A 26,371-nucleotide genomic window follows, 5' to 3' on the forward strand; every position below is an offset into this window, starting at 1 on the left:
TGTCTAATTCTCTGTTGTCTTGTCCTGTACTGTCTTGTCCAGCTATCAGCTATGTGACCTCCCATTTCAGAGAGCTGAGTGATGGAAGCTGTGATGGATGGTGACAACGGACAGTTTAGGTAATAATTTTACCATTCAAATTTGTTTTCTCTTCCAAATATGTTTGCTAACCTAGAAGTTTGTTTAAAACCTGTGCCACTTTGGCTGCTTGTGTTTCATTTCAGTACTTGGTAAGTACAATATTATTATAACTGATATGATAGCTGAAACTATGAAAATAATTAAGTTAAGTTAAGTTTAAATAAACCTGAATTATCCTTTAACCTGACTTTATTTGAGTTGAGTGCATGTGTGTGTTTATGTGCATATGAGTGGTTTAAATCCCTGTCAATTGCAGTGTTTTCAGCTTCTGTGAGATGTATGTTTCAGAAGAGCTACAGATGCTACGCTTCATCGATAGAATTATTAGGTTCCAATAATGACATGTTTTATTCATTGGCGTATGCGATTGTATGTCATGAATGCTCTCTCTCTCCCGGGGGTCTTTACTCAGGCCCACCGGTGTAAGAAGTGAGTCAATCCCACTGTGCCGAGTGGTGAGAGTCAAGAAGTGACAGGTCTGTGAGAAGCAGAGAGGAGGAGGAGGAAAGGCCTCTGTGAATCAGAGTCATCATCGCATATAGCAGTCAAAGCATCTACTAGAAACATACAGTATGTGCGCATTATATACACTGTATGCTGCCTATGTGGGTGGACTGAGCAGCGAGTTAATTAGATGTGTTATTTGTATGGGGTGAAAGTGAGGCTACTCACGGTATATGTGAAAAATCTGTCTTTGACCTTGAATCTCACTTTCATGTTGCTGCACTTGACAACTTCTCACATGTGGTCTGATTTAGATGCGTTTTGAAGGGCAAGTCAGGGGGCTGAGAGAGAATAAACCCTTCAGAATAACACACAGTGATGTACCAAACGCAATAAAAGATGATTGTTTAGCTGCTTTGCCAATTCATATTGAATCTATTAACATTTTAATACCCCCCCCCCAAATCAAATGAAGACTAATATTAGAGCCTACACTCATTTACTGTAAGGTTACAGGATTCAGAATGACTTTCACATACAGTAAATACTAAACAAATCGGATACCACTGTGCTGTTCAGTTCTAAGTTATGGTTCCCACTTTGATTTTGTTTGCACAATGGGGGTGTTCCTCTTTTCTTCTCTTCTTTCCTCTCCATCCCTAATAGAAGATGCCGTTAGAAGTCTTCTCCCATGGGAAGAATGCGACATATCCCACATTGTTCATTGTTGTTTGTCTCTCCTTGAACAGAAAGGCAGAAAAAAACCCCCATGAAATTACAAAGATCACATTTTCATCCTCTTTGATCTGATGTGTTAAGAGAGGGTTTTGGTGAGTTGGCGTGTGCGCGTAAGGGGGTGGTGACAATATTTGCACGAGTGTGTCATGACAAAGAGTGGGGGGAAGAAAAAGAAATATGTGAGAGAAAGGGACAGTGAAAGCGAGAACTGTGTGTGTGTCGGGGGGTGGGGGGGTGTAGATGCTTCATGCAGTGAGAGTGGGCTGTTTGTTTATTTACTGCAAAGAAGCTGTCTCCCTCCAGGGCTTTCCAGGGGAGCTTGTCCCCATCACTACCTCAGCTCCTGCACCTGCCCTCCGGCTACCCCCCCCCCCCCGTTAAGCTCCACCCAGCCAGGGAGGACAGGGTAGAGAGAAAAAGACAGAAAGAAAGACTCTGCTCCTGTAGCCCATAGTCGTGTTCTCTCCTTCCCTCCGCCTGGAGCTTAAAATGGGGGAAACCACACAGCGCCTCTGCTTCAACACCAGGGCAAACAAGCAGACTCCTAATGCCACAGAAGTGCTTATTAAATCCCAGACAGCCTTGCAATTGCGCTGTGCAGCCAGTCAAAATAAGAAATTGTTTGTTGTTGGTTTATTCAGCCTGCCTCCCTCTTATTCCACATGCTTTCTTAACCTCCTCCGATTCAGCCCCACCACCCCCTAGTCCCTCCTTATCTTTCTGTTTGTGAGAAAAGATGTGTGGCTGAGGCAAAAACATGGGACATGACAGCCAAGCAGCAAAAAACATGCAGATGTGACGGGCCACTGGAGGGCAGAAAGAAGGAGGGAGTATTAGGGAGAGAAAATGACAGGCACAAACAGAAAATCTGATAGAACTGAGATGAGACTTTGCGGAAAAAAAATTGTGCAGGAGGGAAAGAGAGAGAGCCTGAGGGATGAAATATTTGAAATAGTGAAGGAGATTGTTAGTGTGGTGAGGGAGAGAGGGAGAGAGAGAGAGAGAGAGAGAGAGAGAGAGAGAGAGAGAGAGAGAGAGAGAGAGAGAGAGGGTTGGGGTACACTGTGAACAGCAGATTGTGGGGGCGCATGTTGTCGAGGTGGCCCGGGTCCCTGGTGCCCTCCTGTTTCATGGCTTTCACAGCCTGTCAGTGAAAACAGCCCAGCCATGTAGACAGCTGTGCTCAGGAGGCTGCGGGGGCGAGAGGAGAGGAGAGGAGAGGAGAGGAGAGGAGAGGAGAGGAGAGGAGAGGAGAGGAGAGGGGAGAGAGGAGAGGACCTTTGTTTTCCATTTTGCTCCTCATCTCCATCAATGCCCTTTATTCTTCATGCTCGCTGTATATTCATTCCACCCAAATTTCTGGGGTCTGCCATGTTTGTTCTATTCATCTGCAAAAGTACCACAAAAGAAACAAAAGCCTTGGTTAGCATTCAACAGCCTTGACAATAAACATGTCTGTTCATTTAGTGTGTGTTTGTTTTTGCCATTGTCAGTCAAATCAAACCATGTAGTCTGAAATGTCCCCTTTCTTTGTCGGTGCCCCATATTAACCCACTTCCTTGAGGCTACAGTACATTTTAGAAAAATGGATGTGTATGTATGTGTGTGTGTGCTGGCATATTAGAGGGGAAGAAATCTGAGATGGAAGCGTTACATTGAGCAATAGACGGCAGAACTACCACGCTGCCATTTTCACTCACTTGAAATCAATCACAGGTTTGTTTGAGTGATTTTTATTGGCCCTAAAAAGTCCTAGCCACAGGCTAATGGGATAGATTCATCTTCACTCCCACAAACAATACATCTCCCAATGTAGAGACTTAAAAGAGTATGACAGCTTGTCATCCAGAGCGTCTCTATGCGTTAGTCCCTTTTTGTGTTCACGTCCTCAACATCAGAGGGATCACACAGATCAATGCTCTCTCCTCTTTCCTTTGAAGGGACAAGAGCTGTCCCTGAGGTGCCCCCCCGCCCTCCATACCGCCCCTCTCCAACCCACATGAAGGCCTCTTCTTACCTCCCCATCTCCCTCCACCTCCTTCCCTACTCCCCCAGCCCTTCATGCCATCACAGGCTTGTTTACGAGCCTCTCCCCTGGAAGGACAGGTTAATAGAAGACCTGGCCCAGCTCAGGCCCGCCTGGTTCCCATTCGCTCCCTAATAAGACATTTCATCTCCTGCCTTACTGACTGCTCGCCAGCGGCAAAGCTCTCCCTAAAAGCAATGAATCCTGATTTGTGTGTGCACTCTGGTCTCAGCTGTATGGTGGCCTTGAGAAGCAAAACAAAACCACATTTCACAAATCAAATATACAAAGCTGAAGAAATAACCACGGTGTAGAAAACACATTGACATTTCAGATACACAATATTTCAGAAAATACTGTCACACATTTACAGTTTCTACATTGTTTTATCATATTTAGGCTGTGCATGTATCAATAGTGTTTGGCCATGAATCAGCCTTTTTTTGCTGCAATCAAGGTGCAATTTTTTGGGTTTTTCTGTAAGTAGAAACACCCAGCCAGGGTGACCTTGTTTCCCTCCCCAGTGCATCCCAAACCCCCCTGTTCACACATACCGATTCAAATACAGGAGGCGTGACAGGATGCCATTCATTGTGAATTGAACATTAAAATAATATCCTGCCTCAGTCAATTCTCAAAAGACGCCCAGCAGTGCAACATGGGGTTTCAACCAGGAGACAACCAATCATTTTCATTCCCTCAGGAAACGGAAGTTGTTTTTTCTCCAACTCAACTACATAAAAGTAAAAAGCAGTAAAAACTTGAAATAGAAATACAATGTGTGGAGACACATTGCTCGGGAAAATAACTACTTCATCGTGCACCAGGATAGTGGTATCGGAAGTAAATAACAGCGCTTAGTATGTAAATTACCAGCTCTACGCTGATCATGCACAAGCCCCTGAGCTCCTTGAGTCTGTATGTGTGAACAGGGAGTTATGGTTCTTCGTAATAAAGGAATACGGCTGCTGGAAACAACTGTTACAAACCAGTGTATGTCTCATATACTCTTTATTTCAAAACCACACATTTTACCGTTATAAATAAATACATAATCTTCAGAGGGAAGATGGCACCACTATAAATGTAGTGCAACCACCTGTGAGGGGCACACACAAGACAGAGTGCACCATATCCTTCTTTCCAGCTGCTCAAACTCTTTGCCAGACAAGACTGTTGATATTGGAGGATTGTACACAAGATTACATTAGATGTTTTTTTAGATTCAATGCCAACAATTTAAAATGTATATCTGCACATGGCAACTATGGTATGATTAACGTTAGAGAAGGCAAATTAGTATGGTTAAGGTTAAGGAAAAATCATGATTGCAGTTAATAAAAAGGCAAAAATTGCAGGACACAAACTCCAGTCTCCTGCACTTGCTACACACCCATCCACTACCTCAACCTTCACAGTCTTACCTTTTCACCTCACTACATATACGGCACGCTACTTAACACCTTGCAACTGAATGTTGGCATAATGTAAATTGTGAAGTGTGAAATGATCCAATATGGATGTCATCCCAAAGGGATACTGTTCTGATTGCTCGAGCCACCTGCTCTAGTCATCATAAACATCCATTCATAAAGAGTAAGTACCATCCTTTTCGGGTTTTGATATTATGTCTTTTTTTTTGTGTATTGTTCATGTGTTTTCTGACATGGTGTTTTATTTTCTTAGTGTTCATGAGTTTTCTGAAATGTTGTCTTTTGCACCCCAGGGCCACCGTACAATAGCCCACAATTAAAGACAGAAGAACAAACCAATGAAAGTAGCTCCCAGCACACAAGGTTACCCTGTAAATCAGCTACCAAGGACACAATTACAACATCCTGAAAACACTGGACTGTGATCTTTTTACTGGGGGACGACTGAAGACAGGAACTGGAGGAATGGGGAGCCAGGCCTGGTCTGTAATGCACGGGCTTTAGGTGATTTAAATCACCTTGACTGGCCGAGCTTTAAATACAAGCCAACTCCCTCCCGTCCAGAGGGAGACCAGGGAGACTTGGTGTCCAGTAAACAATGTCCGCCTCGCCCTCTGGAACCCTGGGAGGGAGAGGAAACGGCATGTCCTTGGGGCTTCAACTCTGACCCTCCCTCCCCGATGAAATATGGGCCCTGCCCTGTGGTGTAGACTTGTTTGAACTCGAGTCCCTAATGGGCAAGGGTGTGTGTACGTTTTTCATCATGCCTTTGTGTGCCTTTTTGTGAGTTTGTGCGTTCGCAACACTGGGGAGTTATGGAATACAGTTATGTGATTGCAAATAACTTATAAATAATGACTCACTGGTGTACTGAGTAACATGTCTGGAAAGAAACAGACATGTGATTTTGGTACTGCATCATTTGAAATAATGGCCTAAGCATGGTGTAGGTAACTGAATGAGAATACATTGTTAACTTACTGCGTTGATTTTGGAACCAAATAAATCTAATTGTATTTCAGAGAACTCATTTTACTTTTCTTGTTCTTTGTTGTGTTAATTGTGAATCCATGCCATTTTGAGTCTACTAGAAGAGTATAACAGTTTCATTATTTGTTGTTGTAATCGTCCCAGCTTTGTGTTTTTGAAGAATGAGTGAGTTAGAGGGTGAGAGGAGTTATGAGAAATGTTTACATGGGGCCAAGGTCATGCTTTGATAAATGTGCTAGGAAATGACCTATATGTAATACCAGTTGCTCTGTTCATTCATATTCGATACAACACTTGGCACATGATCCATCAGCAAGCACAATGACCTTTACCATACTGATGAGCAGCTTCTCGCTCTGTGTTTCAGATAAGAGAGGATTTATGCCCTCTGAAACAGCTGTATATGGAGTTGAACTGTGACATTTGGTGAGGATTTAAGGGCTATTTTGCCCCACAAAAGTCAGGTGTATAAGTAAGTCCTTATTTCACCTCATTCCATCTATTTCTGTGAGTACTTTCCCTGAGGTACTACTTTTAGGTCACCACTTTGTGTCAAAAGCATGACAAAGCGGAAGGGTTTGTATGACTTTTAAAAAGCTGCTTTCTGAAGCAAATGTTTCCCCATCTAAAAGAAAAACCAAATACCCACCTGATGAAACAAAATGACTTCATGTCACAGTATATTTGGTCTTGCCTCAGTGAAGGACAACAAGTCAAAATTGGCATTGATATTCACTACAAATAACAGATACACATGAACAAACAAGCAGGATTTGAAATTTTCCACTTCCCTTTAAGTCCTCCCGCTGTGGCTGTTAGTTGAGGTAATTAAGAGTCATCTCTGTTTCCATGGTACATCAGAAATACAAGCCGTCTTTGTACAAATTGATCTGTAGGATGTCCCTCATACTGTGCCTGGTGTTCCCCTAATTGACAATGCATGTGTTTCCATTTATGCTCTTTTAAATTTCAAATGATGGATGAAAAAGAAGGCTGCTTTTTGCAGATGCAAAAAGCACCTTCAGACTGTGGATGGCGGCCACAAGTGTCGTAACCTAGCAACCAGGGAGTCGCTGTGTGAGAGAGCACAGAGAGCGAGAGAGAGAAAAGAAGGGCTTCCTCTTGAAAAAAAACAACCTTTCACACTCATTCTAGTTTATTCATGCCTTTGTTTGACCAGCTATTTTAGGACCTTTGAGTATGTCTCTCTTACCCAAGGATATATTTATTTTTAGTGTCATCTCATGCTTCCTGCCTTTTCTTTCTGCCTGCTTCATGGGTGAACACTGCTTAACCCTTTTCTATTTCTGTTGTGCTGCCTGCATCTGTTCCACAGAACCGCATGGGAGGATGGATTTGTGGGGAAAAGGGGAGAGGGAGGATGGTGGTGGTGGTGTGTGTGTGTGTGTGTGAGAGAGAGAGGGCTTAGAAGAGTGGAGGAGAGATGGGAGGAAAGAGGATGAGGGAGGAGAAGAGACAGAGGGTGTGTTTTCCATCTGCTTTTTGGCTGAATGTATTCTTTTTGTTTGAGGCCGCCATCCTGGGCAACATGTTTGTTTTTGAATATGGTTGTTTCACCATCTGGACTATTACCTATTACAGAACATTGACTTTTTCTTTGTTTACACTACATTTGTCGTAGCTGCATTCACACACTCATGTTAGACTTCACAACACTCTTATATGTGTAGTCCTCTGTTGTTCATGACAATGCTGCAGAAACACAGACTGGTCTTAAATGTCAGTTTGTATTAATGTTACCTTGCTCATACTATTTTGATGAAAACCACAATTTCTGAAAGCTAAAAAAATCACTTTAAAAAGGTAAAGTAAAACCAATCTTGTGAAAAGACCAAAACCAACAATGCAGTAGTCTGTCACTCAATACTTTCCAACTTCCTCAGCTTGTCTATGGCACTTTTGTAGCTATTTGTTTCTACCTAAGACATAAAGCGTTGCACTCCTATAAAACTCATGAATGACACAAAAAGCATCAAAATCAATGCAGCAGAACCAGAGATATTGTCTTTTTAATTCCACACATTCTTCTTCCTAGTCAAAACCCTAAAATACCCACAATACAACTCGACTGAAGATATTTGGTTCGGACATTCGGGTGTGTTATGCCAGTAGCAGCCAATGTAGCCTCGAGCTGCTGGCCTCAAGCAGAGATGAGGCAGAGATAATCTTGACTGCAAGACAAATTACAGATAGAGATACAAGGTTTTCATACAAGGTTTTCATGTGACATCAATGATATATCTGCTTGTGTTTGAATTATTAATTGTCACGTGTCCCTGTCTGTTATGTAGAAAGCATCAGCATACACATGGATGATCCTTGAGTCTGAATAGGAATTGATATATTCTCTTAATCACCCTCCTGTCTGGACTGCGTCTCATTCTCTCTGCATCTGAATTTGCATAGTCAAAGCTGTGATCATTTACATGATGGCATAGGTACAATTCATTTCAGTCTGAAGTCGCTCCATCCCCCCTGGATGAAGCACTGCAGCTCTGGCCTGTGTGTGTCTGTGGGGAACGATAGGTAAAAAATAAATGAGGAAATCATATAGGGGTGCTCAGTGGCTGATGTGTAGCTCTCTAGTGGCAATGTGATTTTACTGTCATAGGCTGGAGAAAGGTCAAAGCAAAGGCGCATTGAAATGGTGGAATAAATCGGCAAGCATACTGCAGTGCATAGGGAGACTCGGCCTGCCAATGAAGTCCCAATCTATTCCCCTCACGCTCCCTGTTCACTCCCATTACAGACCTCATCAGCATCAAATCCCCACTAGCAGTAGCAGCATGCCCTCCCCCACATACAGTATGCTCGCCTCTTTCTCACGGACGCACAAACAAACACACACACACCTCATTTGCAGGCCTTGCAATAAGGAGGCTATTTGTTTAAATCTTCTAGCCAGTCTCTCTGTGTGTTTGTCTGAGTGTACACAGTGTATATGCATTTTTGTGTGCGTGTGTCGACTATTGTCCTTAACTCTAACCTACAAATAACAGCAGCTATTCAGAATGTCACCTTAGTAGTGGTCATTATCTACAAGCTCTAACCAACAATCTGAGCTGACAAAAAGCCTTCATTCCTAAAACTACCTATTTTTTGACTTGACATATACCTGTATTATGTACATTTCTAGCATACATCATAGTAAGTTAGTTTCAAACTGATGTTTTTTTGAAGGATACAGGCTTAAAATAAGAATAGGATAGGAAGAAAAACATAATAATTTCATGTAAATGTAATTGTTAGTTATTTGCCTTATGATGATGACCGGCTGGAGGTCATAGTTTATATTAACTGCTACATCACTGCCCTCTCTGCCCCATTCTCCTCTCTACCTCCTTCTTCCCTCTTTCCCTCTCCTCCTCCCCACACCTCCCCGTCCCACCGCCCGAGGCAGTGGACCGATACCTTGGCTACATCCAGACAGACACACCACCTTCTCCGTCTCGCAGTCCTACACCCCTCTCTGTCCACCTCATCTCAGCTCAGCTCAACTAACATGACAGGCCAGGCAGATGATGATAAATGCAGAGGAGGAAAAGCAATTACTGGATCAGTTAGGTGTAGTGGGGAGCGCTCAGGGCACTCATTACCAACAAACTGTAGAGTTCGGGATGCGCACACACAAACACACACACATGTGCATCGCCACTGGATTTGCATCAACAACAACCGCTACTCTGAGAGTTACATCTGATAAAGTAATTTTTGTGTTTTATACTTCCATTCATCAACGTGGATTGAACCGATGAATCTATCATTATCCATTTAATGTTGCAGCATACAAACACACAGAATATGTAATAATTATAAATAAATAACAAGAACACTGTTAGAGATGCACAACATGACTAGGTTAATATCAGCGCAGTAGTAATGTGGCGTGCATTTGTTGATGTGAGCTATACAGTTGTGTGACGTGCCATCTGCACACCTGTCAAAGCTGAGAAAGCTGCTTATATAGAATATAAGCCAAGGAGGATAAGGCAGCTATGGTGATTGACAGTAGCACTGAGGTTGTCATTGGGACAGCTGCAGTCCTCGCTGTCCCCTGAGGATGATGTAGAAACACTAATGATAAGGGAGAGACACATACACACAGAGAGGCAAAGAGAGACATTGAGGAAAAGGAAAGGGATGATTTGTATTTACCCTGCAAATATACACACAAACACACACACACAAGCGCACACTCTTTCTTGCAGGCTAAAACAGAGGCAGTTGCCCGGGCTGTGTGTCCGTGCGAGTGGTGGGCGGTGAGATCGCAGGTCAGGCCCACGCAGTCCCCATTCAGCCGTACAGTGTGCAGGACACACACAGGGGCCAGAATGGCAGACGGAACAAAGAGGAGCTCATGCATGCTCGCAAAAAAACAGAAACACGCACGCATATTTACAGATGCTCACACACACGCACACACACACAACAAGGCTCCTCCCTTTGCCAAAAATCCACCCCGGTGCCCACTTTGTCTCTGCATTGATGCCCCCTTTCAGTACAAGACATGATGATTGCTTCATCAAAAAACGTGTCTACATTAGCCTGGTTAAAGTCAATAAAAACACACAACATGATAATGCACATGCAATAGGTTTAATAGAAAAGGTTTTACTTCACACTGCAAGACTTTCCAGAAGGTTTACTAGAAGTAGTGTTTAAATACATGTTCTTTTTTTGCCCTAAAAAAACTTTCATTTTTCTCTGACAGACTGTCCAGCCACAATTACATAAGAGTCCATGGGTCTTAATTGTGGGTTTGCTTTACAACTACACCCAGTCATTACAAAAGCAGCTTGATTCTGTTGGACATCTAATCACTGGTTGCATTGCGGTTCACCTCTGATATAACCTTAACTGTCAGAGGAGGTGTCTGTTTGACTTTGATAATGGGTATGTTTTGTTATTTGGCTTGCAGGGGAATTTTGTCACATGTCTGACCACATTTGGACTGGACAGGATGTTCTAAACAAGTTCATGCTTGAGCGCCACTGGGAGAGGATGATGTAGTGCCACTGTAGGTGGCGGAGATACACAAAGTCTCAAAGTGTGTTTGTGTGCACTTATACATGTGTTTGTGTGTGTGTGCGTCAGCGCCAGAGTGAATGTTTGTGTATATGGGCGAGTGGGGGTGGCAGGGCTATAATCTGCTCCAAACTGCTTGCGGGCAGAGGCGAGGTGGGCGAGACAGTGATACAGAAAGAGAGCAAGGGAAGGAGGGGGGGACATGCGAGGAAGAAATTAGTTAGCAAGACAGGAGAAATACAGACAGAAAAGAAAAACAAGGATAGAGGGAGGGAGAAGTAGAGGTGAGTTGAGAGCAGTGTGGATTCATACGGCTTACAGATGCTCTGCAGCTACTGTACCCACTGTCCTCTCTCCTCCCCCACCCAGAGTCATGCCGGGCTCCGTGGGCGCCAGCAAGGCAGCTAATTCCTCTGACATTTATGTCAGCCTTCCAGTGACGCAAGCCTGGCCGCAGCCACTGTCAGCACCCACAATGGCCTCAGGTGGACGAGAGATAGTGGATGGTGCAGACGATGGACTACTCAACCCTAACTGGGGCCTAGCCAATAAGGAGGCCCTTAGAAACACTCTCGGAGCCAAGGTCCTACATATTGTGTTACATTATACAGTATGTCTTGAATAAAATAGGATTAGCGTGGGTGGAAGAATAAGAGAAGAAAATAGTGCGGCGCAAAAGAGTGAAAGAAACTGAAGGAGAGGAAGAGGAGAGGGAAGGAAAAAAGTGGGAAATTGATAGAGTGAGGAGTTTACAATCTTTCACCCTTCCATGCCAATGTATGCACTTGGGTTTTAAAGTACGGATTTCATGAATTCACTTTACAATATCAAGTAATACTTACAAAAAGACTACAGCAACTTTTTAGAAGTTAGGCTTGTTGATCCCCTTACCTGACATCAGTACACATCCCATAATCCCTTGCTGCTGTGTAACCTTCACACTGCAGTGCATTACTTTTAGCAGTTTGCTTTTAAAGAACTACGTTTGATTAAATGAGATGATGTTTCATGTTGTGTGTCTTGCTTTTGTTCTCATAGCTCAAAGTCACTACTAATGTCAAGGTTGCAAACTCTTTTAAAATATATGCCTTACTATAGAAATATATGCCTTACTATAGAAACACAATGCCTTACTATAGAAACACAATACCAACTATCACCAGTAACTACCAGTGTGTGGATTTGGCCTTGTGTGTTGTAGGCACTGTGATAACAGTTTGGCAAACGATAAATGACAGGAAATGAATGTGAACAGGGGTGTAGGGAAATGTGGCACTCCCTGATGAATAAAACATTTGTCATGGACTTGGTAGTGTAATTAAAAAATATATCTAACACAGATGCAGCAAAGGAGAAAAAACAAAAAAATAACCCAGTAAATACAAAAAGCAATGACACAATTTATCACAGTAATGTGGGCTTATATTGTCTAATATACCCAAAAACTATGGCTCTATTAAGTCACGAATAAATTAATAATGTAAAGGTATAGACCAATTGGCCGACTGATTTATGTGTCACGCTCTCACCTACACTGACAGTGAAAGCAGAGATGTTACGTTAATCACGGTCAGCAGTCAAAGCGCTAGTCTGAAATGTTGTGACACAGGCTTTGGGAAAAAAAGAACATTAACGTGCCGCTTCTGTCTGACCTCCATGGTCTGGATGTGAAAGTGCTGTGGAGTCGCTAATTAAACTCAGCAGGAATTACTCGCTAGCTTGTGATTTAAATCATCAAACACCAGGATTCCTGTCATTGTAATTATTAGAAAAGCATCATTTAATAAAAATCTGAAACACATGATACTGTAAAGGTGGAATTTTGGCCTGGAAATGTAATATCAAATTAGCAAAAGATCAGCCAGTTGGCAGTTCACCATCTGTAGGCAGATCGCTCGGTCGATAGCGGTCCCTGGTCGGTCCTTTGTCGGCATGTTGCTCAGAATGCGATCGAAACAAGAGGACTTAATAGAGTTTATGAAAGTAAAATTCACCTCATGGCTTGAGGCTTTTACTTTGCTTTTACTTTACTTTTTACTTAGTTGAAGTTTACTGTTGGAGTAGCTGATACAGTAACAGCACAGCTCAGAAAAGACATCTAGCTGTCTCTTAAAACTGAACAAAATTTTGTTAAAAAGCTTAAAGGTCCACTGTATAACATTTAGGAGGAGCTATAGGCAGAAATGAAATATAATATTTATAAGTATGTTTTAATTAGTGTATAATCGCCTGAAAATGATAATCGTGTTTTTATTACCCGAACGGGTCCCCCTTAGTTTTTCCTACACGTTTGGAAGGGGAGGGCGAGGCGAGCTGTATTCAAATGGTTGCAAACTGCAATTTTACCGCTAGATGTCTCTAAATCCTACATACTGGACCTTTAAATTTTGTAGATTATAACTTTTATTTTAATGGCATGTTACGACTATAATTTTAGTAAATAACCAGTTCTACAGGATCTTCTGGATACATTTCTTGGCAAAAGCACTTAAAAAGTGAAATCCATACATTACAGTCTTATATGTGGGTTTACTAGTGAGGTGGCATCACAGTAATGACAGCTTGTCTACTTCTGCCTACAACCCGGATTTGTCTATTTGGAGTTTTTGACTACAGGACAGGCCTGCATAGTGATTAATGTGTATTGTAATTAGTTTCTTGTCTGGATAATTTTGATGGACATGCATTGAAGGCTACTCTGGTCTGCCCATCACTGTGTGTGCATTCTCAAAGTTAGAATAACTTTCTGGATCTTAACAAAGTGTGTGTGTGAGTGTGTGTGATCGCTTTGTCCGGGGCTCTATAAAACTCGTACCATGGCTGCATTTTATTCTATGGCCTTCATAACTTCAGTAATCCTCACTAACTACACTAAATTTATTATCAAAAGAGGCAATTTAAACTTGTTTAGCAAAATACTTTCAGTATGTTCTGTGCATATGCTGCTCCTTTTGGAAAATGCGTTGCACATTAACACATTTGCATGTGGCATGGGTGTGTAAGGCATTCCACGGTGGCCATGAACTCCACATGAGCGTGCTGACTCGCAGTCAGTGTGCCTTGACAGGATATAAACACCAACTGCCAATAATGTTCTTACTAAAACTAATCCCCACTAACAGATTATAGCTGTGCTTCTTTAGACATGAAGTCATCACCTTTACAAGTCCACTGCAAAATATTTAAACATGATTTTATTGCAGTGTTTTTGCCTTTTGTTGTGTCAACATTATTACTTCATACCTGAGTTTTTTATACCCAGACTCGAGGGTAGAAACTGCAGGTTTAAAGTGTCAACACATAAAAATCATCTGTCTGCCTCTCAAATGTGGGAGGAACTAAACGGCAGGTATATAAGATTTAACTCTCTAACTGGTTGTGTGATTCTAGTGTAGTATAACAAAGTGCACTCTCACAGTCATATAACATGCAGAGTCCTGTCTGTTTATAGGACAGCCTGGGGGCTAATACTGTTCACTCTTTCAACAATATCTCATCTTCACCTCCACTTCCTTTTTTCTCTCTCGTTTCACGTCTGAGACTCTTCCCCTCTGTACCTTCTTATACTTTGCAGGAAGCAGAGATAATTAAATATAACTGTCAGGACTGAGGGAACAAACTAGTGAACACACACAAACACAAGCGCGCGCTCACAGACACATTCCCTTATTACCTTGCATAACTCTCTAACATATACTTTAGTTAGACAAAGTGGAATGCACAATCACAGGTAAAGGGGCACCAGACAGGACATGACGATGAGATGGCCCCAAGAAAAATCCTGAACTTACAACGGACAGGAGGCATCCTTCTTTCACAGCACACGCTCTTGTCATTCTTGAATTGCCTTTGCAAATGACTGTAAAGAGAATGCAAATATCTCTTTGTGGGTTTTAAAGCTCCAAGCTTAAACATGCAAATGATAGATAGAATCCATTCTCTTGCAGATGGTTGCTTTGTAGACTATTACTAGCCACTGTCTGTACACGACTCTTCTACACCTCCCTCTTTTTTAAATTTCTCCAATACCCAGCATCAGCACTACAGTCTGAGATTGCATGCTGGTCCCTCCATCTTCTGTTGATCCTTGTCTCTCTCTGGTCATTGTCGCCAGCCTTGAACTCACAGCTCAGGAAGATGCTGTCCTGGTCACTGATCACTCTGAATGAAATTTCTTATTTTCTTTCTCTATGATGTCATACCTTCCGCAAAGGCATGGGTTCAAAAAGAGCTCATGGTTGGAATGGAAAAGATCTGGAGGGATGTTATCTTGGGTGGGATGATAGGAGTGGCACTGACCACTGGGAGATGAAACGGTGAGATGAGGAATGTAAGATTGATTTAACCATCCCTTAGTCATCAGGGAGCGATGACAAGTGCTTTCAGAATACCTGAAAAGAACAATAGATTCATAAACCCATATAAAATCATTCAAGCACTAACAACTCAAAACTTATTTGTCACTTAAAGAAATCGGTGGGTTTTGTTGTTTTATATTCATATCGAATTAAAGACCATTTTTTCTATCTGCCTGCTCTCTCTATCTCCACCCCCCACATACATACTATACAAACGCATACATAGACACATACATACACAAGGGATACAGACGTGCCCTCAGCATCAAAGAAGTGAAGATTGAAGACAAAGTCATTATGATTGAGCTGCAATCTGTGACTCCCTCCTCGCAGCCTCCAGTGCTCACCCGGACAGATTCTAAATGATATTGACAGTTGAATAAATTTTCTGCATGAAATCATGTCAGCTCGAGCATGCCGTCCCCCCACCCCACTCTATGGCCCACTGAAGTGCAAAATAATTACATTAGTTTCCACAGGCTAATTTGACTGAGAGCATTAACTCTGGTCCCATACCACCATAGCTGTTTTCATTCAATCAAACTTTGGATTGTGGTGTAGCTACGGGTGATGTCTGTCATCAGCAGAAATTAAGATAGGAAATTATCTAGGTACCTTGGTATTTCGCTGTAAGAACCGTCATAGCAACCATTTTGATGAATAATTAGCAAACCCTCAAAACACCTCCGATGTCGTATAAGCCTGTAAACAGAGAGAAAAGAAGGCCCTACGCAATGCAAGAATTAGATAATAAAGCCAAGCGTTCAATTGATAGACCTTCATCGAGGCAAATGTGTTTATGATGACATCAAATAGAATGTTTTGACATGCAAGTGCACATGGGAAATGCAGTTTAAAATTGTAGTTCCCCAGATCCAAATACACAGGAAACTATAAATACAAGTATTAAAAGTAATGTCAATATTGTATAATGTCTTATCTGACTGAGGCTTATACAGCTTTTATGTCTGTTTAATGACATATTCACAGCCCTTAATAGTCACTGTTTATTTCTTAAGACCCATAGATCTACAATAACATTGTAATTTATGACTTCATCAGATCTTTTATGTCTGTTTAATGGCACTGCAATTACAGAAATAACACACTATTAACATGCTGTATAATAGTGCGTTTTTAAAGCTGACAAATGCGTTGACCTTTACATGTTTGCAGGCTTCGGTACAATGAGACTTTTCGGCTGCAGTTTCCTGAGATGGGTTTACGGTTTATGGTGGAAGACACGCTGCTGTCTGTGAGTGATGTTATGTAAGTGTGTTGGGTCTGACTGGTCTTTCCACTGCTGTAGTTTCTGCCCCCTGGTATTTGGAACAGGGAACATCTGACTCCTCTGACTACAGGACTGCATTCTCTTTATTGTGTGTGTGTGTGTGTGTGTGTGTGTGTGTGTGGAGGGGATTGATCTAACTGCATAAAAAGGAGTTAGATCATCTAAGAAAAAGACAGAATTCTCCCTTTGCCTACAGCCTTTCAGTCAAAACAAGGCTCTGTTGGACTTCTCTGCTGTGTCTCAGCATTCATGTAAGAATGTGTTTCCCATTAAAAAGCAGTCGAAGCATGTTTTCACTGTTAGGCCATTGTCACATACATTTTCTAGTACATTGTCATATCTTCTGAGGCAAGAGTTGTGTTGTGTGAAACAGGAAGTACAAGGATCGGAGAACAGACAAAGGTCGTTGGCTGCAGGGTTAAGGCAACACGGGTTAAGTAGCGTTAAAGCTTCCTCTCACTGAAAAGCCCTTTAACTCTGAGGACAAACAACTCCCTGACAAACACATGCAGTAACACAACACACACACACACACACACATACAAACACAAAGTTTGCTGATGAGAGAGCCAGGGGTCACCCTGAAGGATAAATGCTGATAATGATAAAAACAGTCCTTCCTTGCCACAACTCTAGATAAATACACACACAGGCACATGTGCACCACACATATAAACAAAGTCTTCATCCGCACAGTTGTGGCCATATTTTTAGGAACCAAAATCATGTTCTGAGAGTCAAATGTGTTTCCCAGTTTGAAACTCAGACACATATGTTCACTTCTCCTCGCCGCTCATTATCATTCCATCTCGCCGTCATTACCCCTGAGCCCAACGCTCAAAGTGGTTTCACCCAAATTTCTCTGTCTCCCTGATCTCATCTCCGCTCCCTTGGCAGCTGTGTCAACACCCACAGGACTCTAGCCTTAAACAAACCATCCACATGGCCATTGTACACCACGCCACTCCCCTACAGGAAGGCTGCACTGACAACTCTATAAATGCTGGCAGTCAGTCCCTGAACAACATTGATTTTGTTCCAATCAGTCCAGAGAGATTGCAACGCATGGTGAATGACAGCCTGTGCGCCATAGCATACATTTCAGCATTAATTGTTGCTGGGCAGACTCAGCCGGCCAAATGTTGGGTTGGTCCTGTGAGTGTTACGACAGCGGGAAACATCAGTGTGCTGTCTGTTTGCTGGAGCGCTATGGGAGGCCCAGCTGTCACCCTTATCTCAACTCCAACTGGACAAACTTGATCCCCTTCCAACAAAAATGGCCTTCAACATTATTCCAAAAACTTCATTCAGCAGTAATTCAGTATGAAACATCAATAGCACTAAAACTCTTTATTTATCACATTTTCTTTCAGTTTTAATTTAAAGAAATTGTTTTTTTTTGTGAAATACTCTTATTCGCTTTCTTGCTGACAATTAGATGAAAAGATCGATAACACTCTTGTATCTGTCCGTTAAAGCCATAAAGCCACAAGCTAATGGGTACATCCATGAGATGGTCAGTTTAGCATAAAAACTGGAAACAGGGGAAGACAGTTAGCCTGGCTCTGTCCAAAGTTAACAAAATCAACCTACCAGGACCTCTAAAGCTCACTAATTAACATTTGTTTGTTAAATTCATACAAAAAATCTGTAAAGTGTAAAAAAAGAAATTCACTCCGCTAGATGTGCTGGTAGAGTGGATTTTACCTTTGGACAGAGCCAGGCTAGCTGTTTCCCCCCGTTTCCACTCTTTGTGCCATGCTAAGCTAACCATCTTCTAACAAACAGACAAGTGGCATCGAATTTCTCATCTAACTTTCGGCAAGATAGCTAACAAGCATATCTCCCAAAATATATTTTGGTCATTTTTCAGGAAGCACCATTTCCTTCTCCACCTATGAGCTTTTGATTGCTAACATAAATTGATATCGCAGGCTCTTGCTGGAGGAGCGTATGTACGGTCAAGGAACTGCTATGGATGTTATTCTAGCTGTCAGGCTTTGTTTACCTTTCATTTGAACATTTTCCTGTCTCTCATTCCTAAGTTTTGTATGTTTTCTCTTCACCCCGCCTGTTGTTTTGTGTCATAACAAAGTGAGATATTCCCTCCTCCAAAAGTTTTCTCATCTTCTCTCCTTATGGTTGATTTTGCTGTTTATGTTTCCACTCCATTATTCGTCTCCCCTTGGACAGAGCAGAGATGGGACAAGGCCTGCTATTCTACTTTATGTGATGTGGGTTTGGGTGTGTATGTGCGTGGTTTTGGCACAGGGCTTGCTTCGGAAAATATGTCAGGAGAGGTGTGAGCTAGCTGTGTGATGTCAGTGACATATCTCTGCTGATGCAAGTCTGCAGGTTTGCATCTTATACGAGCTGCATCACGCTGCATTTTATCTGCCTTCATAAATACTTCAAAATACTAATGTATCAGCGAGCAGGAACACTGCCAGCACTCTCTTTCTCTCTGTGTCAGTCCATGTCTCATAGGAAAGACTTCTAGAGTTTTATGAGTTTTGCTGCCGGACCTGCCGCGGGCTTGGCTTAAGGCCGTGACAGGGATCAGAGTGGCATAGCAGCACTCACAGTGAGGCACACACACATCAACACAAGTGAACACACACACACACACACACACAGTGTAGAGTAAATGTGCCTGGTAACAAATGTGAATCGTGTGTCTGGTCCTCCCTCGTCCTCCTGGGATAATGTGGGAATTCTCAGTGTTTGAGGTGGTGATGTGTAGTGCCACTGGCTATACAGGGGGATGCTAGACATTGGTCACAACATTCACACAAACATTCTCTCTCACACACATAAGCACATTTGGACCAAGTAAAGACAACCTGAACAGCCTTCGGCCAGTAGACTGGGGATTATGCCACACATGAGCGGCTACCTGCTGAGGCAAAGGGCACTGGGAGCAGATGTGACGTACTGTTGAGAATCCAGCACGTAATCACATACGACAGAGGAGCTGGCCGGGGATAATAAAGATAAACATTTGCTCTTCAGGTTATTTCCTGAGCCTTGTGCTAAATTTGGACTTGGTGACAGCCAAGTGGTGTCTCACCCAAGCCGACCAATCTGTGGCTCAGGGCCTTTTCCTATTGGCTCTGACCTTTTGTCCCGCTCTGCCTTTCTCTCTCTCTCTCTCTACCAGATATGATCATCTGTAGTATACAGACTTTGTGCTGACACATACCCAGAGAAAGCAAAAGACAAAGAGAATGAGACTTTATTAATCACTAACCAATGATTGCACATGAATGAACACACAGTCTAAAGTAGTAACAGATTAAGAGTGAAAACAGAAAGCAGAAAGGGAGTAGACCTGAACAATGCTCTTTTGAGGTGACGGTTGTGTTGTAAAAGCAGCAGAGCAGAAAGAGAAGAGAGGTACTGTCCCTGTTAGTAAAGAGCGCTCACTGCCCTTTGTGTTTGGTTTAGAAGAGGAGGAGTAACTGCTGACCACATCAACCACAGGCCTTTAACTCATGGCGCAAGCACTTTCTGCATGACCTTCACATTAGAAGCTTTAAAATGATGTCTAGAGTTCAGTGGGAAAAAAGAAAAGAAAAGGTAGACTAGATTCGTACCTTTTGGAGTACAAAAGCAAAAGCCTGACGCCCCAGTCCTTTTTTATTGTTTTTTTACCTCTTCCATTTGTATTTTCAAAAGGACAAGTACCTCAAGTGACCAAAATGTACCTTTGAACAATCATCAGGGAATGTGAAGAAAATTTGAAAACCTTTTCTTTATGTATTTTTTCCTTTTTCTCCAAATTTGGAAGACAGTGTAAACAGACCAACTGCAAGGAGTTGCTAGTGCCACAACAAGGACACGATCCTGCACTGGCTTCCCACCCACCAACACTGCCCATAGGGTCAAGCCACTTATTATTGGCATTATGGCCACTACTTTAAAGGAATTCAATGCTAGTTCAACATTTTGGGATATGCGCTTTGTTGCAGAGAGTTAGATGAGAAGATTGATACAACTCTCACGCATGTACAGTAAACATGTAGCTGGAGCCAGCATCTGGTTGGCTTAGCTTGGCATAAAAACTGGAAACAGGGGGAAACACCTAGCCTTCAGGTTATGTGCTGACCTATTTCTTGGCCAGGGATAGGCAACCAGCAGAAACTCCACAAAGTTATAGCTCCAAGCCAAGAAATAGTCCAACACATTTAACCAACCATAAAATAGTGAGTTTTGTTTTTACACTTTGGTTTTTTGTATGTGTTAAACAAACAAGATATAATGTGTTAAATATTGTTACCATCGGGTAGAGCCAGGCTAGCTGGTTCAAGTTTACAGTCTTTATGCTAAGCTAAGCTAACCAGCTACTGGTGGTAGCTTAATATTTACCATACAGACGGTGAGAGTGGTATCAATCTTCTAATCTAACTTACGACAAGAAAGCTAATAAGCCTGTTTCCCAAGATGTTTCTTTATCTGAGGCATTTAACTTAGTAACTGTATCTTTAGTTCAGGATGAATCAGTACACATTAGTACCCTAAATATCAAAAACTTAAATACTTATTGTGTACCTGTTCTACCTGATCTACTTTACTGTAAGTAAGGAGTGGTCATCTTGTACTTACTGTCTGGTCACTCCAGCACTGCATCGTGTCTTTCTGTCAAGGTTTGACATACCGTTGACTTTGACAGGGCTGCCTCCTCACAACACTGACTGTGTGCATTTACCAAACACTGGCCTGGGACTGATTACCTCCCCTCCCTTCTCTCTGGCTGTCTCTGTATATGTCTGCTGATGTTGTTTAGAGCAGTACAGACCACTTCAAATTGTCCTCAGTGTGGAATGGAAATGCCGGCAGTCAGGGGGAGTGCTGCAGCGCATTCTAACATGTCTTGTTAGCAAAACACACAAGCAGAGCTCTTATTCTCTGTCTCAGCATGGAGTTTGCAGTGTGGGCAGAGGGTGATGAATACAATGGAGAGAAAATAGAGGAGAGGAGCGAGGGGGAGTGGGGATGGAGGAGAGTGCGTGGGTGAGCAGATAGGACTGGAGTTGAGGGGGAGGGGGGCAGGTTAAGTTGGTGCCTACACAGGGCTCTATCCCACAGGCTCTCTCCTGTCTCCCACGCCTGGCCCCTCTAACCTGGCCTAGCTTCTGTTTAATGTCTGGCTCTGTCACACCTCGGCCCACTCCCTAGAGATCTGCGCGTCTGTGGAGTAAAGTACATTTCAAACTAGTCCTCCAAAGGAGAAAAACACACTACAAGCCTTCAGCGTGGATCTTTTTGGGCCTTTCATCTCTCAAGCAGCTTCTGCGCGGCTCCATCTTTGGCTCTATTTCTCTTGTTCCTCTTAAGCTCTTTTCTGTTTTACTTCTGCAGGACTTGTATTTGCTAATATCATATTGGCTCAGCTCATTTAATCATCCATCTACCTCTAGCATGTTCCATCTCAATATTTACAAATATTCACAGAATCGTTCTTTTAATTGGTCTAATTCCCTGTGACTATCTTTACATTCTTTGCTAGGTGTGTGATAGTGAAAACGAGCAGATTATGAGCTTTTCTTCAACTTCCTTCATGTTGTATTCACTTCCAGCCATCTCTACCCGGATCAGAAACAATTCTTGTTTTCCCCATATGGTAGCTCGGTAGCCACCGCAGCCCTGACATGTAGGTACATTATTGCGGAGGCGCACGTCAGTTACAGTGTAGCCTGCGGTGCAACCCATTATTGCAGAACTATAAATCCACCTTATTGTAGCAATGTGATGTTTTACCAGTGAAGAAAATGAAGAAAATTCTTTTAGTATTTTCTCCACAGATGGTCAGAGTTCAGGGTCAGAAAAGCAAATACAGAAGAGATTCAATCAGTATACTTAATTAAATGAGCTATTAATTTAGTCAGAAACATTTGTGTCAAGGAATTGGACATTTATGGAGCCTCTCAGTATTTCAGGCCGTCATTTCACAGTCACATGTTCAATACACCCTTCAATCATGTATGTCCACAACCTCTCACAATAGGCGACCTATATAAACATTTGGCACTCATTTAATTAGAATACAACATTGCTGAGCTGTGTATCCTCGATGCTACACTGCTGCCTGCTATTGATGTTCATTAAAAGTTGTGCATCTCAGGCTCTGATGGGGAGGGGGGTTGCGAGCTCAGGAGTAGATTTGTTCCAGAGCATCACACGAGCAGAGTCACACCGCTAAGATCCGTTTTTTTAACTTATAGACACAATAATTTGTACACACAAGTTATTATCGTGTGCTGCAGGAAAAAAATCTTTTTTTGGAGACTTTGTTTTGTTGTGGGGCAATTTACAACTTTATCATTTTTATAAGTACATGATGACCTCACATAAATTCCAGCAGAGATTCATACAACTGCAACCAATTCTTTAATCTATAACAATGCATCATATTTAATAAGTTGATCATATGTTTTGTATGTAAAATCAAACCAACTAAAAAAAAAAAAAAAAAAATAGTGAAGTAAAATGTGCAATATTTCCCTCTGAGATGTAATGGAGTAGAAGTATAAAGTAGCATAAACTGGATATACCTAAGTAAAGTACAAGTACCTCAAAATTGTACTTAAGTACAGTACTTAAGTAAATGTACTTAGCTACTTTCCACCACTGCTGCAAACTAAAATGCATATTTCTGCAATAAAGGGTTAAAACCTTGATGTGAGTGTCCTGACTGCATTAGCAAATTGGGTTATAAAGCTAGATATGGCAGAAAAGGCTCTGTTCTTTGAGGGAGGTCTAGGATTATGATTGGATGTTACTAGTCAGTTGGTAGCCAAACAGCTGATTAATGAGTCAATGACTGTTAAGCATGAATGAAGTAGCTGATGCTGATCAGCTAATGCAAGCGCAACTTTGTTGCTCTGCCTGAACTGACTGCTCATTTTAATGTGGATATACACATTAAGCTAACAGTTCAAGTTAAGTATTTACCCATATTACTCAGTAGCCCCTGTTATTTGAGTAGGTTGATAGCAGAATTAATGTCCAGATGGCTTATACAGTACAATGTACGAGTATAGCAAATATAGAAAGGAGAGGGAGTAAATTAACATTCACTTTAATTGTAACATGCAAGCGGTTTCTTTGTTGTTTGTTTAATCTTTTGACTTTTTCACTACTGCTAGCACTGCTAGCTACAACCGTCATGCTAAGGTCACTATGTTAAGGTGTTTGCATTGCACTTCCAATAATCAGTCTGTACTAGTTCTAATATTGCTTATGCATGTAAATTCACTTCCTTATGGCGAATGCTTGCCAACACAAGAGCCTGAACAGGATTTTCTGTCTGACTGGTGGTTTCTCTCCTTGCTGCTAATCATTTGCTTGTGTTGGCCAGGAAACAGGTAATACTTTATCAGCTGCTGGTCTGCATAATCACTGAGATATTCAAATCCACATGAGGGCTGGAAGAGCAGATTAATAGTATTGACAAATCCTAATTAGCGTCATGCTGAATCAAATGATTAATGTGAACAGTTGTTAAGGAGGCAGTGTGTGTCTAAATAGACCCAGAGGCTAGATAATACAGTAATAGCCTATGACTCACACTAGCACTATTTTAATGAGAAATAGACAGAAAAAGACTGAAAGAGAAAGAAAGAGAGAATGACAGGGGAAAATGTGGAAAAAGAGAGAAAGTGAGTGAAATGAGTGAGTGTTTTGTGTCGCTACTGTTGCCTGCCTGCCTTCCTTCCTGGCTTCCCCCAGTGTTTTTTCACCTCGAGTTTTAAGCAGCGATGGGATTAGTTTGTAGGATTGTTGGCTTGCATTGTGTGCTGAGAGGATAGGCAGTGAAATCCCTTTTTCAGCCACCACTACTTATCCTTGTCCCTGTGTTGTCTCTTTCAAACAGAAGCGCCTCGCTCTACATGCATGTAATCTAGGTGACAAGAAAGAATGAAAAGAGAATTGAATGTGTATGAAGGGAGTGAAAATGGGATGGCTGACAGGGAGAAGAATTCAGAGAGGTTAGGAGAATAGAGTCGTAGGGAATGAGGGGGGAATGAGGGGGGAATGGGGCTCAAATTTGAGCTGACTTTGTGGTACCCAGGTAGCTGCCTTTTCTTTGGTACATTTAAAAGTGGGGTAGGGGCCCATAACATGAGCACAGTGCATTTATGGGTGACATCAGCATGTGAATAATTCATTCTCGACTTCATGCCTGAATTATTGATGTCTTAAAGAATACAGAAACAGGCAGCAGAAAACAGTAGTCTAGAGGGAGGGAGCATGATGCAAGATGGAGAAAAGAATTATGATTTCATCATTATTTACAGTTTCATTCCAAAATCAGTTATTCGCCAAATGAAAAATGTGACATTTAATCAGAAAAAAAATTATTACTGCCATGAAAATAAAACGTGTGGTTTAATATATTTTGTTATTAGCTGACTCTAATTTACAAAACAATGGCATTTTAGACAATAAAAACACAACTAAGTGGCTCACACCAGAGAGATGCTTGTGTGTCAGAGAAAGCAGAATGATAGGTTGCCTTGGTACAGCAGACACAAGCTGTTTTCTACTACTACAATATTCTGTTTTTAGCCACATTAACAGCATAGTTCTAGGGATCGCAATGCCAGTCTATCGGCCGGTTGGCCCACCACTTTGGTCCACACTGAAATATCTCAACATTCATGGTCCCCAAAAGATGAATCCTAATGACTGTGGTGATCCCCTGACATCATGAGATTGACGTTTGTAGCTCTGAGTAAAATGTTTTGACAACTAGTGGATAGGTTGGTTGATTTGGTACAGACATTCATGTTTTCCTCAGGATGAATTGTAACAACGTTGGTGATCCCATAACTTTTCATCTAGCGCCATTATCGGGTCAGAATTTCAATTCTGACCTTGACCTTTGGTTTATGACCATATACCCGCAAAAACTAATGACATTACCATCAGCTTTACCTGTACTTTGTGCTTGGTGCTAAATAGCAAATGTTAGCATGCTTTAATGCTAAACTAAGATGGTGACCATGGTAAACACTATACCTACTAAACATCAACCAGTTAGGATTGTCATTGTGAGCATGTTAGCATGCTGACGTTAGCATTTTAGCTCAAAGCACTGCTGTGCTGAAGTACAGCCTCATGGAGCCACTAGCATGGCTGTAGACTCTTAGTCTTGTTGCAGTTAGTACACCTACTGTATGGATGTCAGTGAAACTGCGACTTTGGAATACTGCTGCCATGTAAATTTCACAGAGATAGCAAAATATTTTGAAACAATAAAATAGTTAAAACTTTCTTTTTGTTTTTAGAGATATTCCTTGAGCTGTCTCACCTACATTGCCATTTTTTTTTTTTTTTGATATTTTGAAGCTTCTCCGTTTGTGAATAGGATTGTGGGACAATACATCAATAGCACACTAAAAAATAAATAGTGATTTAGTATGCATGTTCTCTCTTTTGAGTATACTTAATTGTATCACTCTTTAAGCATGAACACACTTAAAACCTGCTCAGGATTATTATGTAGTATAGAACTGGGACACAACAACAGAAAATCAAGCATACCTCTGCTAGCTGGATGGATAGATGAATGGTTAATGAGTAGACTGATAAAAATAAATGACTGGGATCTACTAAAAGCCAGTAACTCTTATTACAGAATGGAACAAAGAGACCTCCCCTTTCTCTCTCTATGTCTTTTGTTAACTTTGTTATGCCCTTTCTGCAGCACCCAGAATGATACTTGTGTGTGCTTCCGTACATCTTTCTGTGGGTGTAACTGTGCATACGTGTGTGTGTGTATGTGGTGGCTGTGCTGCCTGCTCAGGGAGGCACGGGGCCCAGACACTTGGAATCATTTAGTGAGAATTTCAAGTGTGGGAGGAGAGGAATGTGCGCCCAGATAAAAGAAAGAAAAGTG

The 26,371-nt window shown here is 41.8% G+C and overlaps 1 long non-coding RNA gene across 2 annotated transcripts; it reads right to left on the reverse strand.

Annotated features, from left to right (window-relative positions):
* Positions 1-500: 500 nt before the first annotated feature.
* LOC122877962 lies at positions 501-26,035 on the reverse strand. 2 transcript variants are annotated; one of them, XR_006378380.1, is made up of 3 exons: positions 26,017-26,035; positions 2,602-2,711; positions 501-1,325 (listed from the first exon to the last, which is right to left on the reverse strand). It is a non-coding gene; the product is annotated as an uncharacterized LOC122877962 (long non-coding RNA). The 2 variants fall into 2 exon arrangements; XR_006378379.1 differs by lacking the exon at positions 26,017-26,035 and adding an exon at positions 21,073-21,215.
* Positions 26,036-26,371: the final 336 nt, after the last annotated feature.

The sequence above is a fragment of the Siniperca chuatsi genome, linkage group LG6, assembly GCF_020085105.1.
Source record: "Siniperca chuatsi isolate FFG_IHB_CAS linkage group LG6, ASM2008510v1, whole genome shotgun sequence".
Classification (NCBI taxonomy): Eukaryota; Metazoa; Chordata; class Actinopteri; order Centrarchiformes; family Sinipercidae; genus Siniperca; species Siniperca chuatsi.